Source organism: Epinephelus moara, chromosome 9 (assembly GCF_006386435.1).
Source record: "Epinephelus moara isolate mb chromosome 9, YSFRI_EMoa_1.0, whole genome shotgun sequence".
NCBI classification, from domain to species: domain Eukaryota; kingdom Metazoa; phylum Chordata; class Actinopteri; order Perciformes; family Serranidae; genus Epinephelus; species Epinephelus moara.
The window spans coordinates 23,136,217-23,149,862 of NC_065514.1; positions in this window are offsets into that span (position 1 = coordinate 23,136,217).

Below are 13,646 nucleotides of genomic sequence, written 5' to 3' on the forward strand. Positions count from 1 at the left end.
CCCAATAATTTACTTACACTCGCCCACCTGGATGCTGGAATTTGTTCACAGCCACTGTGTAATTGTCGCTGTTTTGTACCTGCTTAAGATGCAAGAGTATTAATGTGATACCAATATTATAATAGGTATGTAGACAAGGTCAGTGATCAGCTGGAACAACAGTGGGACTAGTGTGGTTTCAGCATACATATTATGGCTGCACTGGTGAAGATTTAAAGGTGATCTCATGTGCAGCCAACAGGGGGCAGTGTTGTTCTGTGATTAAACTGATCACTCTGAGACTCCACTGGTGAAAAATCTATGAAACACATACAGTGGGAAGGTTGACAAAGGAAGAAAATGTAGCAAAACAAATGAATAAACCCACCAGAGGAGATAAGTCTTGGCCAGAGCCAAATGACTTGAGGCAGCTTCATTTGAACCACTAAATCGGATTTTATGCTGAAATTGTTCAATAATTAGGGAATACAGTGAGGCTATCGTAAATGTCAAAGCAAATATATCAGCACAAGCTATCAGACCCAGGTACAGCAGCACAAAATACCATGCAAGTCATTCCAGAGAGCCCTTTCCCTGCGCTACCCTGACCTCACTAGAAATTCCATCTCCAACAAATCTGTTTACTGGAGGGTAGCAGCATGTTTCGTTTTGCTATTTGTGTACATGTGTGTGTATGTATTCATGCATGTGGCTGCAGGTGTGCAAAACTGTTGTCTAAGATATCAGCCGCCGCAGCCTCCCGTTCAAATGCTATCAATTGCCAAACATATTAGATGTTTTGCCAAACACATTAGAGGCATCACACCCACTTTAAGTCAATGTGCTCGGCCTGGATAGAGACCTCTAATAGAGAGCACTTCATCTTGTTTGTCTTCTTTTGCCACATTCCATGCCACCAAGATCAACACACAGTTGCGATCACAACAGGGCCGTAGCTCTCAAAGAGCTGAAGGTGAAACATTCGCACAGAAGCTTCGCTAACTTTGTGCTGGTGCAACAATGACACCCCTTATCTTATGAAAGTGGAGAAGCTTTGAATAAAACATGAGGTCATGCTTTTTTTTTTTTTTTAGCCTCTACAATACCTCATACATGGCTGGAATAGCTAACAATCAAAGAGTCAAGAGATAGGTTCAGTGGGGAGTGACTCGCTTTTGAAGTTGTGTCTCCCTGGCCAATTCTGAATATCTTTGAAAAGAATAAGGGAATATTGGACCATAGCATGTTTGGCCCCCAGTGGAATGTCTCTGCTTCTACTGTATTTATCTATTTACTTAATGGAAAGTGGACTTCTTCTGTATTCAGCTAAGAGTAGGGAGTTTGTGAGGGGGGATTTGCACATCAATGCTCTCACCGAACAATACACTTTTTCTCTTTAAAAGCCAGCAGTTGTTCGTGATCAAACTTTTTATTCCTGAGTGTTGTCACTGATGTTCAGATAATGTCAGTAAGGCAGATTCTGGTTGTAGATTGTGGATTTGTCCTGTGTTAAGGTGGCTGAGGTACATCCCATGTTCCGCTTTTTTTTTTCTGTGTTAAACAGCATAAGGTTCGTGCAAAAGTCCTCCTCTGATCTCTAACTCTAATCTTTTCTGTATCCAAGGTCTTGGACTTGATGGTTCAATGGTAAGGGGCTCTTGAGTAAGGGTCGCAAAAGTGACCCATATGATGCTATTTCATGGTTGTCATACACAATTCACAAGCGGGGTGTAACAGAACATTGGCTGAGCTTTTTACTGGCTTGGGAAAAGCTCAACAGGTGACAGATATCTCATATTAAACTCACAGATGAATTAACAGAGGAGCCTGACAGGGTGAAACACAAGGTCTCAATTGGGAATAGAATTCTATGAATGGAACCACAGAACCAAAGGTGTGGGATAGAAAACTACTTTTTCATGCCAAAAAAAAGTCAAAGATCGATATAGTACAGTTCGAATCAAGAGCTCTCTTGGTAGGAGATTGCGTCCAAGGGGTGTTGTCCTCAGAATACCAAAAAGGGTGAATATGAGGTTCAGGTTGCAGAGAGTGTGTTCATGGGGCTCAGGGCAGGGAGAGGCAACAGCAAGAGCTCAGAGCACACAAAGACATTCACAATGGGTCATGGTGAAGAGGGTTTTGCGGATGGGATATGTGAAGTGCATTAAGAGTTTGAAATGATGACCAAAAATGTGGAGTTTTTTTTTTTTTTTTTTTCCCATGAGTATATGTCTCAATTACACATTCGAAAAGAAAAATGTGATGGAAAAAATCAGCACTCTATGGTGTTATGCTGTCCATATTTTTCATGAAAAACCTTTCCAACCAGCCCAGTATCCTGATGAGTGTGTGCATATTGGACAGTTCTGGCAAGCATATCAAGTGCCAATGCAGGGTGCCAATGCAGGAGACCAGAATTAACCAAGTGATTTAATTGCCAAACCCTAACCAATCTGCTGTAATTACAATCTTTACTTAACCTTGACGATAGTTGCCATGCCCACATATTGTATGAAGATGTAATTTTAAAACAGTTTACACTAGGTAAGCAGCTGTAAATATAGCACTGCTGTATTTCACTCCATGTACAAGTCCTTTAAGATTCAGTTTTACCAAAAAGGACAACCTGATGAGACCTAACTTCAAAGTAAATGACATAATACAACGAATGCCTGTAGGATTTAACCATACACTGCTTCTGAAAAACCATAAACCAGTCACCTAACAGCCTAAACTGCCTATGTGTTGACATATTACACTGTGAACTGGCAATTCAGGCATGTGCAACCTGGCCAAAACAGCAGCAAGAAGACTATGATAAAATATTAAAAGCATCTCACTGTAGACATGGAAACTCCTTAGTTTCTCAAGGACATAGTAACTTGATTTTTTTATGTGCTATGCTAGCAGTGCAGCTCTAGGGATAGCAGTGCCGGTCAGGTGGTGCACCACTTTGGTCCAGGCTGAAACATCTCAACAATTATCTAAAGGACTGCTGGAAAACTTTGTACAGAAATCCATGGTCTCCCTGAGGATGAAGCCCTCCGACTTTGATGACCCCCCCCCCTACTTTTTCTCTAGTTCCACCATGGGGCTTTTGGTTTATAGTGATGTCTCAACAGCTGTCAAATGGATTGTCATACAATTTGGTGCACATGTTGACGCTCGCCTTCGGATTAATTTCAATAACTTTAGTGATTCCCTGACTTCATGGCTATCATCAAAATTTTAACAATGACATTCCCATCAGTCTCAGCTGTACTTTGTTTTTGGAGCTAGGTAGCAAATGTTAGCACACTAACATGCTAAGCTACTGTACAGACCAATGATTTGGGACAAGATGAAACCATTTTAGAACGTTGCAACGATTTGACCTGGCTGGTCTGAGCTCAGCTCAAGCCGGTTGATGGTGTCATCTGCAACACCGTTGGTCAAATTGCCAGTGGCTGGTTTAAGAATGTAAAGCGGGTTGGGTTGCTGCTGCTTTTTGCTTAATACAATCCATCTGATGCCTGTTTTGTTTCTGTTTTTTGCCGTTCCATCACAACTACAAATGCAACTGCAGCCAGTATCTCATCATCACTATCCTCTAGGGCATTAACAGAAAAGTCAATTTGTCGGCGTGCCGACATCAGTGGCACAAGTCGACACCCCCCAGGAGGAGTCGACAAGTCGTGTGTTTTTTCCCTCTCTCTCTGTATGTGCTTGTGTACGGAATGCAATCGCTGCCTCTGATTGGCTTAAGGCCCGAACATACTCGGGCGGAACGTACTCGGAACGGACTCCGCGGAGGTCCGCGCGGACTCAAAGCGGACGTCCGCAAGCCCTGTGCGCGCAAAGCTCAGATTTTACGACCACGCGGACTCCGCTCCGCGCACCAGTGACTGCTTGGCACGGGGATTTTTCACGGACATTTTTACAGGAAACTACAACGCGGAAGTGCGCTCGACTATGAAAGCCCAAATGACTGCGGACATTCCTCGCGAAGTCCGCTCCGCTAATAGTATGCCCGAGTATGTTCGGGCCTGAGAGTGACAGACACACATCACATGTGTGGAGATACTTCACTTTCCTCCGCCGTGTCAATGTGATGACGTCATCAAATGACTTGTCGATTCGACTTAGACTTAATTGACAGATAAGTCGACCTGAAAAAAATCAAAGTCGTTAATGCCCTACTATCCTCTTTCATATTTTAAGAAGCTACAAATTATATTCATCCACAAAATAATCCTGAAAAGCTGCCAATCAGAACTGAAGTACAGAGAGTTGTTGCATAGAGATGATACACCATCTCGTATAGTAACATTGGTGTGAACCTGCAGGTTTTTAGAATGTTGCAGAACGGTGTATTGCAAGCAGTTACCCGATTTCGTCACGTATCTTTGGTCTGAACTGGGCTTAAGATGCTGGATATGATAAACAATATACTTGTTAATCATCGGCATGATAACACTGTCATTGTGAGCATGTTAGCAAGCTGGTGTTAGCATTTAGCATCATGTGTCTGAGTACAGTAAGGTGACCAGATTGCTGAAATATAAACAGTGGACACCGTAGAACTTCAATTAAAAGCCTAGTGCCAATTAGACGCTCAGTCCCTTTTACTCACCTGTTGTAGCTACACATTTAGACAAATAAATGCCTGTCTCATTTAGACGCCTGGTCTGGTTGCCAAGCAATTAATTTTTATTACAGAAGTTCTTCGGATGTATAAAGCCGGGTTGTTGGCTACCTCAAATTATGTGTCCATTCCTCGATTATCCTGTAAGTTATTCATATTCCTTTAGACCATAAGGGTCCACAGATCAAAGGAATCAAAGGGTTTTTCATTCAAATTAATGCAAGTTGTGAATATTATTTTAACAGGATAAAGTGGTGTTATGTCGGTATGCCAGGTGCCGTAACACTCTCTCTCTCTAATGTGCTGTCTGTTGGAGCTAGATCAAATGAATGATTCATAACTGATATATTATCTGAAGCCTAAATTTCTATACAAGTAATATTCACACTGGTTTGAATAAATCATTTATTTGTATTTTCCATCTTTTCTGAGCAACAGTTTTGTGTGGAAGGAAGGAATTAATTAAAAGTTTGTCCCAAATATAGGCCCATTGATTTCAGTGATTTAAGCAAATAAAAGCCCAGGCTTTTAACTGAAGTTTTTAGGTATTTCCAGTTCTCCAGTCAGTATATCAATACAATATCCAATGTTGTTATCTATGAAATAAAAACAGGAACAATTCTGGTTTCATGTATACTGACCATGAAAGGGGTTGTACTGTAATAAACTATGGTGCAGGCTGACGAATAAGTAAGTAACTTTGTAAACAATGTCAGAAAATCATAGTTTAGAGTACCATGGTGAGTGAAGCCATTGTAAACTATGGAATACACAATAGAGGAAGTGGTCAAACTACAGTGATTCAGTACAATGTATTTATCTCTAAGTACTCCACAGAGAAGACAGACAAACAGCACTAACAGACACTGTAACAGAGAGATAAAACTATAAGACACACGATGACAGACAACACTAACAGGCACACTGAAAGACAGAGAAAACAACTATATTATAGAAACACTACAGATTAGACAGAGCTGTCCGATCTGAACAGCCATTCAGTGGTCCTGGTAGTCTGGGTAGAACAAGAGCTGAAGAGAACATGAACGAAACTGAAAAAAAGTAGCAGCACAGTCTGACAGGGCTGCTGGGTAACTAGACTCAGTGTTGTTTTGTTTAGTTCAAGATATAATGCATTCTCTTCCCCTCCTTCTCAAAAGTTACCCACCATCTTCCTTCAGCTGAAGATACAGCTTGGAAATGATTTGATTTGTCTCCTCTCATCACAGCCTGAAAACACAACTGACAAGTGCTATTTCACTGGAGGATTTCCACATATGGCTCATTTCCTGATTGTGTTTCACGCCCTTTGTATACAAGATAAACAAAGGAGCTGACAACACAACACCGTTAGCGGGGATCTGTGTTGGTGGAGATCTGATCTAAAGTCATGTTCCCTTTAAGTAACAAACTGAGCTTGGTTAGACACCAGCATCCATTTTATCGAGCGTTGACATTCAGATTTATGAGGTTGTACTGTGTTAAAAGCTACGACAGTAAAACAACAGCATTCTGATGACGCGACTGGTTCTCTCCAGGTGTTCGCAGACCCCATGCAAAGGCAAAGCATCATCTTTTACCGCAGAAATGCAGATTACAGGGTATCCAAAGGTCTCCGCAAGCTGTTAGAAGCCACTGGCCTGATATCATTAAGTTTAACCTCCCTCGCTTTATTGGAAGCTGGGATTATGCATGACTTTTCTAGAAAGCAGGAATTTCTGTGAGAGATTTACCTCACAAGACATAGCAGTGGGAGTACATCAGCACATGGCAACCTATAGTGTCAGCTGTTTATTGTCTAGCAGCAGTCAGCCATCTTGCTGTCCTTGCTGTTTTTTTTTCCCTTCCCAGGGTGAAATGCTGATGTTTGTTCCTTCCTATGCCTCAGAAGCTTAGGATTTAGTAGTAAGAATCTGCAATTCAAATGCAATTATCGCCTTTCCCCTCTCTGTCACTGGCAACTCCATTAGCCAATTAAATTTGCAGTATCTTTTTATTGGAACTGCTTGCAAGTGAGGAACAAAATGTCAGTGGTTTCCCTATGATAGATAATTTCATTTTCAAAACATAATTGGACACAAGCATGAGTGTGTTGTTACTGAGTGCTGTTCAGGGCATGGGGTAAAAATTGGAAACTTGAAACCCTTGAAAAATAATCTACCGCAGCGCAAGTAGGGGTTGACTCTTTTAGAACCCTGTGAAATCCCCTAAAGGTATTTTGTTCAATTACATTTTTTAAATGTTCTATTTTCAATCAATTCAAAAAAGGTCCAATCGCATTTTGAAAGCTAATCAAGATTGTGAATACAAACCACAAACGACCACAAGTCTGTTGGCTCCTTTGACCTTTTGATAGTGATGCAGATTTATATCGGTACGTATGATGTACTAGACCAGGCTCAGTGTCTCAGCCACAGCACTTATATGTGTATTGATCCAAATGCACCTTTGTCTCACACAGCATGAATCCAGAACAGCGTCAGATAATAACCCTTTCCATCTCTGTCAAAAGACATGATGACTTAACCTTGCTGCACTGGGGACTGCCAGCAAACTATTTAGCCTGGAGAGAGAGCAAGAGATAGAGAGGGAAGTGTATTTATGTGTGTGTGTGTGTGTGTGTGTGTGTTTAGCGCGGGGGTGGATAGCTGAAAGAGTGACTGCAGCTTATGAGCAAGTGTCTGACAGTGAGAAACACCAAATCAGAGAACAAGTCCTCACTCAGCCAGCAGCTATTGATCCAGGTTCAACAGGCCATCCAACAGACCATTGATCTGAGCCACATCTCCCCTCATTGGTCATCATCACACGAGGCAGTGACACTTTGCAAAAGAAAAAAAAAAGAGAGTGTCTTAATGAGACACTTAGTCTCATATTCAACCTATGAGATGCAGAAACAAGAGCAAAGGTTATTATCTTGACTCCAAACAGAGTAAAGCAGTGCAAGAAATGACAGCTGAGAGCTTGTGGGGTGGGCCAGTCAATTGGCAACACCAAGGCTACATGTAGTAGCCACTGTGGAATGACTATACTGCAGGTTCTACACTTGCCACAGGAAGCTGGCTTAAATACAGGTTGTTTATGTTGTGGTTGCTACTTGCATACCCCATTTTAGGTCCCACAATTTGGATTTTCTGGCTCCAGTAACTGATAAAGATGGCAGCAGGTTATACATGCAAAACCCAAGCTTAAAGCATCCTTTTCAGAGAGCAATGTTTTTAACAGCCGCTGAGGCTATTGTGAATGTGAAAGCCAAGTCATCCATTTAAAAAACATGGTGGTGTGGAAAAAATGTAAAGCAGAGAACACTGTATATTATGCCATCTTTAACGCCGATTCCAATCAGACTCACACCCCTAATAATCAATAGTGAGGGGCAAGGTAATCAGGGAAGGCAATTTGGTAGATGTGTGGAGGAACAGACAAATTCATTTCAGTCTGAGGGGGCATCAGGGCCAGTGAATTAATTTGACTTAATTATGGCATGTTTAAAGGAATGCTTCAACCCCCAAATAAACATTTGCCTCGCATTGTGCCTCATCCTTGACTCGTCCATGGTCCAGCATGTGTCTGTCCCTAGGGCTGTAACCCTCTGCCACCCAGGTGCCTAGGTATTTTGTTTCATCTTCAGCTCCACCGACGTGTGGGGTGCCACACGGATCTGTTCTTGGTCCTATTTTGTTTTCACTTTATATAGTTCCATTAGGACGCATTATGAGTCATTTTAATGGGATATCCTATGGTTAACACCGATGACACCCAAATCTACCGGTTCTTTCAGCCAAATACTTTAATGGCGTGCTTCACAGCTATTAAGAAATGGATGACTTATAATTTTCTGAAGCTAAACTCAGACAAGACAGAAGTAATACTCTTTGTCCTTGATCACTTAGCAAGGAATTACAACCATTTATTGGTCCTCTGGCAACTAATATAAAATCTATAGTGAGAAATTTAAGCATCACTTTTGATTCTCAATTGAACTTCAATGTCAACTTCAATGTCAATAATCTCATTAAATCCTGCTACTTCCACCTATGAAATATTATCAAAATTACATCAGCTGTGTCTTTTCCTGACCTAGAAAAGCATATTCATGATTTTGTATCCTCGCGCCTCAACTTCTGTAATGCACTGTTTACATGCCTCAGTAAATCAACTAGTACAGGATGCTGCAGCTCGTATTTTAACTGGGACAAATCGAAGGTCACATATGACCCCAATTCTCGCCTCCCTCTGTTGGTTGCCAGTTAACTTCAGAATTGATTTTAAGACCCTTTTAATAACTTGTAAAGCTCAAATACATTTAACCCCTAGTTACATAGCTGAGCTTCTGACTACCTATGCTCCAAGTCGCGACCTGAGATCCTCAAGCCTACCCTCACTAGTCATCCCTAGATCAAGGCAGGTAACTAAAGATGATGGGGCTTCTGCCATCAAGGCCCTAAGGTTCTGGAACTCTCTGCATGAGAAGATTAGGCTCGCTAGCACATTACATGTTTTTAAATCAATGCTTAAAACATATTTTTATAGGAAAGCTTTCCCTTTTAATGCCTGATTTGTAATTTTGTGATTTGTAATGTTTATTTCCTTTTGTTCTATTTTTGCCTCTGTACACACTATTTTCTTAGCTCTTACCATTTTTTAAAATATCGTATTCTTATTGTTGTCTTATTTTTATGCACTTTGTGAAGCACTTTGTAACCTTGTTTAGATAAGTGCTGTACAAATAACATCATTATTATCATTATTTGTATTTTAATTATGCACCCTGTGATTTACTTAATTAGGGTTAGTCAAACTGACACAAACAAACTACTAATCGAGGCAGTGGTAGACCAGTCGTTCTTGTGTACAATGAGGTAAAAGTACTGTTTTTGTCAATGGAGTCTGGTTTTGAAGAGAGCCTAGATAAGTTTCACTTTAGTGCAGTTCCCCGTCAGAAAAGGGTTGTCTGTTTGGGAAGTATTGAGCACATGACTGGATAAATGAGACTTGATTTATTCTGCACAAATTGTGTGAGAGTTTGTTAATGTGTGTTTTGATTTTTAGTTATTGAACATGGACCCCATATGAATTTTCTCCAGTTGTAAATTCTTTGTTCATTGGAGGCATGTGGGAAAACAAAGTGTTCCTCACAAATTCAGCATAACAGGGGGTTATAAAATTGAAATGCAAATTGTCATTTGGGGAGCGAGGTGTTCCTTTAACAGCCAAAATACCATCAGCTGTGACATCATAATTTGTCTGAACTTGCATGTGAGAAGATGCCAAACAGTAAAAATAACACCAAAAGCTTTGTAAAACCTGAGCGACAGGAATCTTGTGAGTGCAGAAACACTGATATGCCTGTAAATTCATGCAGATGAAGTCTGCATATTTGGAATTTCTTTAAGATGGAGGTTGGTGCGAGTGAGCACTCATGTCATTGCCTCAGGCTTCTCTTAATGCGGGCCTCATCAACATCAAGGTTTGGATTAGCTCTGGCAGAGATGTGCATGGCATCAGTTGATCAGTATAAGATGACTTTCGTAATTGCCACAATGCATTCAAACAAATCATATTCAAGCAGAACAATTGCTCAGTGTTTATAATTTGATCAGCTATTTATCCTCTAAAATTATATCATAACTGCTGTTGTTTATATCTACCAGCTGTATGTTTTCAGCTGTGATTATTTATTTCTAACACAAGATGTAAATAATTACTAGGGGCACTATCGTCCACCTCTGTCCAATTCAGTCAGAGCTCTTTCTTCACAATTGCAATATGTCTGCTTACACCGCTTCAAAAAGGACATGTTTTGCTTGTACTGCGCATCTCAGAACGGCTGCCAACATGGCACGACTTTGAGGTGTTAATATCCACCCTTCAAACCCTGGAAATTGCTCCTGGCCTCCTCAGTAGGAATGCAGGCAGAGCGACGATTGCATCTGTTTAAGTCATTTATTTCCACAGTGAACACATACGGAGAAGCTCACCTCTGAATTCTGTTCAGTCAGACGATACGTGTGATTCTACCTTTGTATTTCAGTTTCAAACTCAAAGAGGAAGGTGAAAGTTTTAGTAAACATTTTATCTAAAAAAAGTATATGATGTATAATGTATGTAGGGGTTCAGTGTTAGGTAACAGAGTCAGCTGTGTGCAGATTTAGGCTTTTTTGGTCATAAGTCTTGCTTTTTGTACTATTATTCTCATTAATTTGTCATGAAAATTAATTTTATATGTGTGAAATTATAATACCTTGTGCACATGTGTGATTACTTAATAGCCTTTCCACTAATGCAAAGGTGTCAAATTCATTTTAGTTCACGCGCCACATATAGTCCGATTTGATCGCAGGTGGGCCGGACCAGTAAAACCATTGCATATTATCCTATAAATAACAAACACCTCCAAATTTTCCTTGTTTTTGCTTAAAGAAGTGCATTTCAAAAACACCAATCCATTTACAAACAGATGACAAACAGCCTGTGATGTCTTCATAAGACTAAGTGCAATGTCAACAATATGTCTCAGTTTTTCCACATTCATTCAGTCTACTACTCACTGTCATTAGATGAAACTAAAGTGAAAAAAATAACTGTAAAAAGCCTCTGAAGCAGCGTTTTACAAGAAGAAAGCTACTCAATGTTTAACTTGCTCCTGAAACCTGGCACCTCTTAGCCCTCACAAGTGCATCATTATTAGATGTGCAGGGCTATCCAGTGGGCTGGACTGGAACCTTTGGCAGGCCAGTTCTGGACGTATGTTTGACACACCTGCCCTAATGGCTTCTTTCTTTATGTGGTGCCCTGATAGCACAGATGTCACAAAGTGCTGTACATGAAAACATGAGCCATGTTTAGTTGATGGTCTTTGACGTAATGTTTTTGACACTTTAGTCCATTTTGGTAAACTGCTGGCAAATTCACCAGGCCATTAATGGCCACTATCAATGGTAATTAGCGTCATAAGCCCCGTTTCTACCAAACACTTTCGGTACCAAAAGTAACCCTTCATACATGGTACCTAGACCCCAGTGTTTCCACCGCAAGCTGTACTCTTGAAGGTGGGTTGAGTTGTTGTTCGATGGGATATTTAAAAATAGTGGGTTTGTGGATTCACATCGTCAACACATGCATTAAGTAACATTACAAGTTAACGTTCCAGCTTAAAAGTCGCTGGCAGTTGGCCCAGTGAATTAAGTCATTTTTTGCTCCAACTACACTGTTGCGAGAGGCAGAAAAACATCCTTTCATTTTTACAGTTACAGTCTACTAATAAAACTCTCCATGGTATTAACAACTCAGCCCTGAGACAGAGTGACCATCCGCTATTGACCAATCAACAGACTGCAGTGTTCACAGCTCAACCTTTTAATACAGGATCTGTGTGCTAGGTACCCCAACAGAGGGGGGACCAAAAATGAGGATGATATGGAATGGTTCCATTGTAGTGATGGGATTTCTTGTTCACTTGTGAGAGCCGCTTCTTTGGCTCTCGTTTTTTTTTGGTGTGTGTGTGTGTGTGTGTGTGTGTGTGTGTTTGGCTCTCGTTTTTTTTTGGTGTGTGTGTGTGTGTGTGTGTGTGTGTGTGTGTGTGTCGTTCAATGACGAATCACATTGCTGATTTATTGCATCACGTGATCTGGATATTGTAACGTGGACCCAGAATAGACTCCGCACATATAAAGTTTGGTGTAGCCATAGCAACGCCGTTTATAAACAACAAGCCTGTCAATACAAGCAAGTGCTAGCAGATAGTGGGTTAGCTTCCTACCATTTAGTGATGTGACGTTCGCGAATGAGCCGAGTCTTTGAAGTAAACGAGTTAGCAGCTGCACTGTCTTTCTCCTTCACAAACTAGTCTCTCTCAACTTGTTCCAGATCAAATAATCTGAAATTAATGGATACAGAGTAAATTAAAGCAAAAAACAAAGAAATTAGGAACTGGCTCGTTCACCTCAAAGAGCCGGTTCAAAAACTCTGCTTGTTCGCAAACATCACATCACTATTCCATTGGTACCATCTACAACTTTTCACAGTGGAAACGGGAAAAAAATGGTACTGAACTGAACTGCACCATACTGCTCAGTGGAAATGGGGCATTAGGTATGAATTAGTAGGGGTCTGCCACACCTGCTATTAGGGTGGGGAGGCAAATATCACACCATGCATGTCAATGCATGAAATGAAAATTTCTGGCAGAAATGCCTTTTATCAATGGGACTTTCTTCCATGTCTGAGGAAGACCACATATTGGTGGTGGGTGGGTGGGGGTTGCGGATGGGTCAAACACAGGAGACCAGAGGGTCAAGTCCCATGTGAAACCAAAATTTACGCCCAACCGTAATATTCATAAAAACTGAACCAAGTCTTTTTGGCGCTGAGATCTAAGGAAAGTGAAAAAGTAACCTTAAGTCAGTGGTTCCCAACATGTGGGTCATGGGTTAATTCTGAATGGATTGCAAGTGACTCACAAACATCTCAAGTTTGTAAAAAACACACTTTACTTTTTAAGTACAGTGAATTTCTGGCACAAAGCTTTTATTTTTAAGTGTCGTTCTATGCTGTAGAGTGAGTAACTAACAGACAGATACTTGACAAAAACAGCAGACTAGCTCAATGACATGGCCAATCACAAGCATGACGCTGGCTGTATTACACTGTGAGACCCTGAACTAATGACTAAAGAGAAATCTGGACCCTGTGGCTGGACCAATTGGGAACCACTGACCTAAAGAACTGGTAATGGCAACTGAATGGGCTGATTACAGCCCTCTGAACCCACCAGTAGCTGTGACTGGCCCCTACTACATATTTATGAGGCTTACAACCACGGATAATGGCCATCAAATGTACTAGCAGGACTGTGCCTACCTGCTGCATTCTCTTTTCCAAAGTACTTTGTACTTCTGTGCTGTCATTATTGTCTCCTCAGCTAGAGACTCTAAGAACACAGTAATAGCAACGGCCACCAGAGGCTCGGTGTAATTCCCAAGTCTGTAGCATTTTATTGGACTCACAGTGCGTCCAACTTTTATAATGCCATTTGTTATAA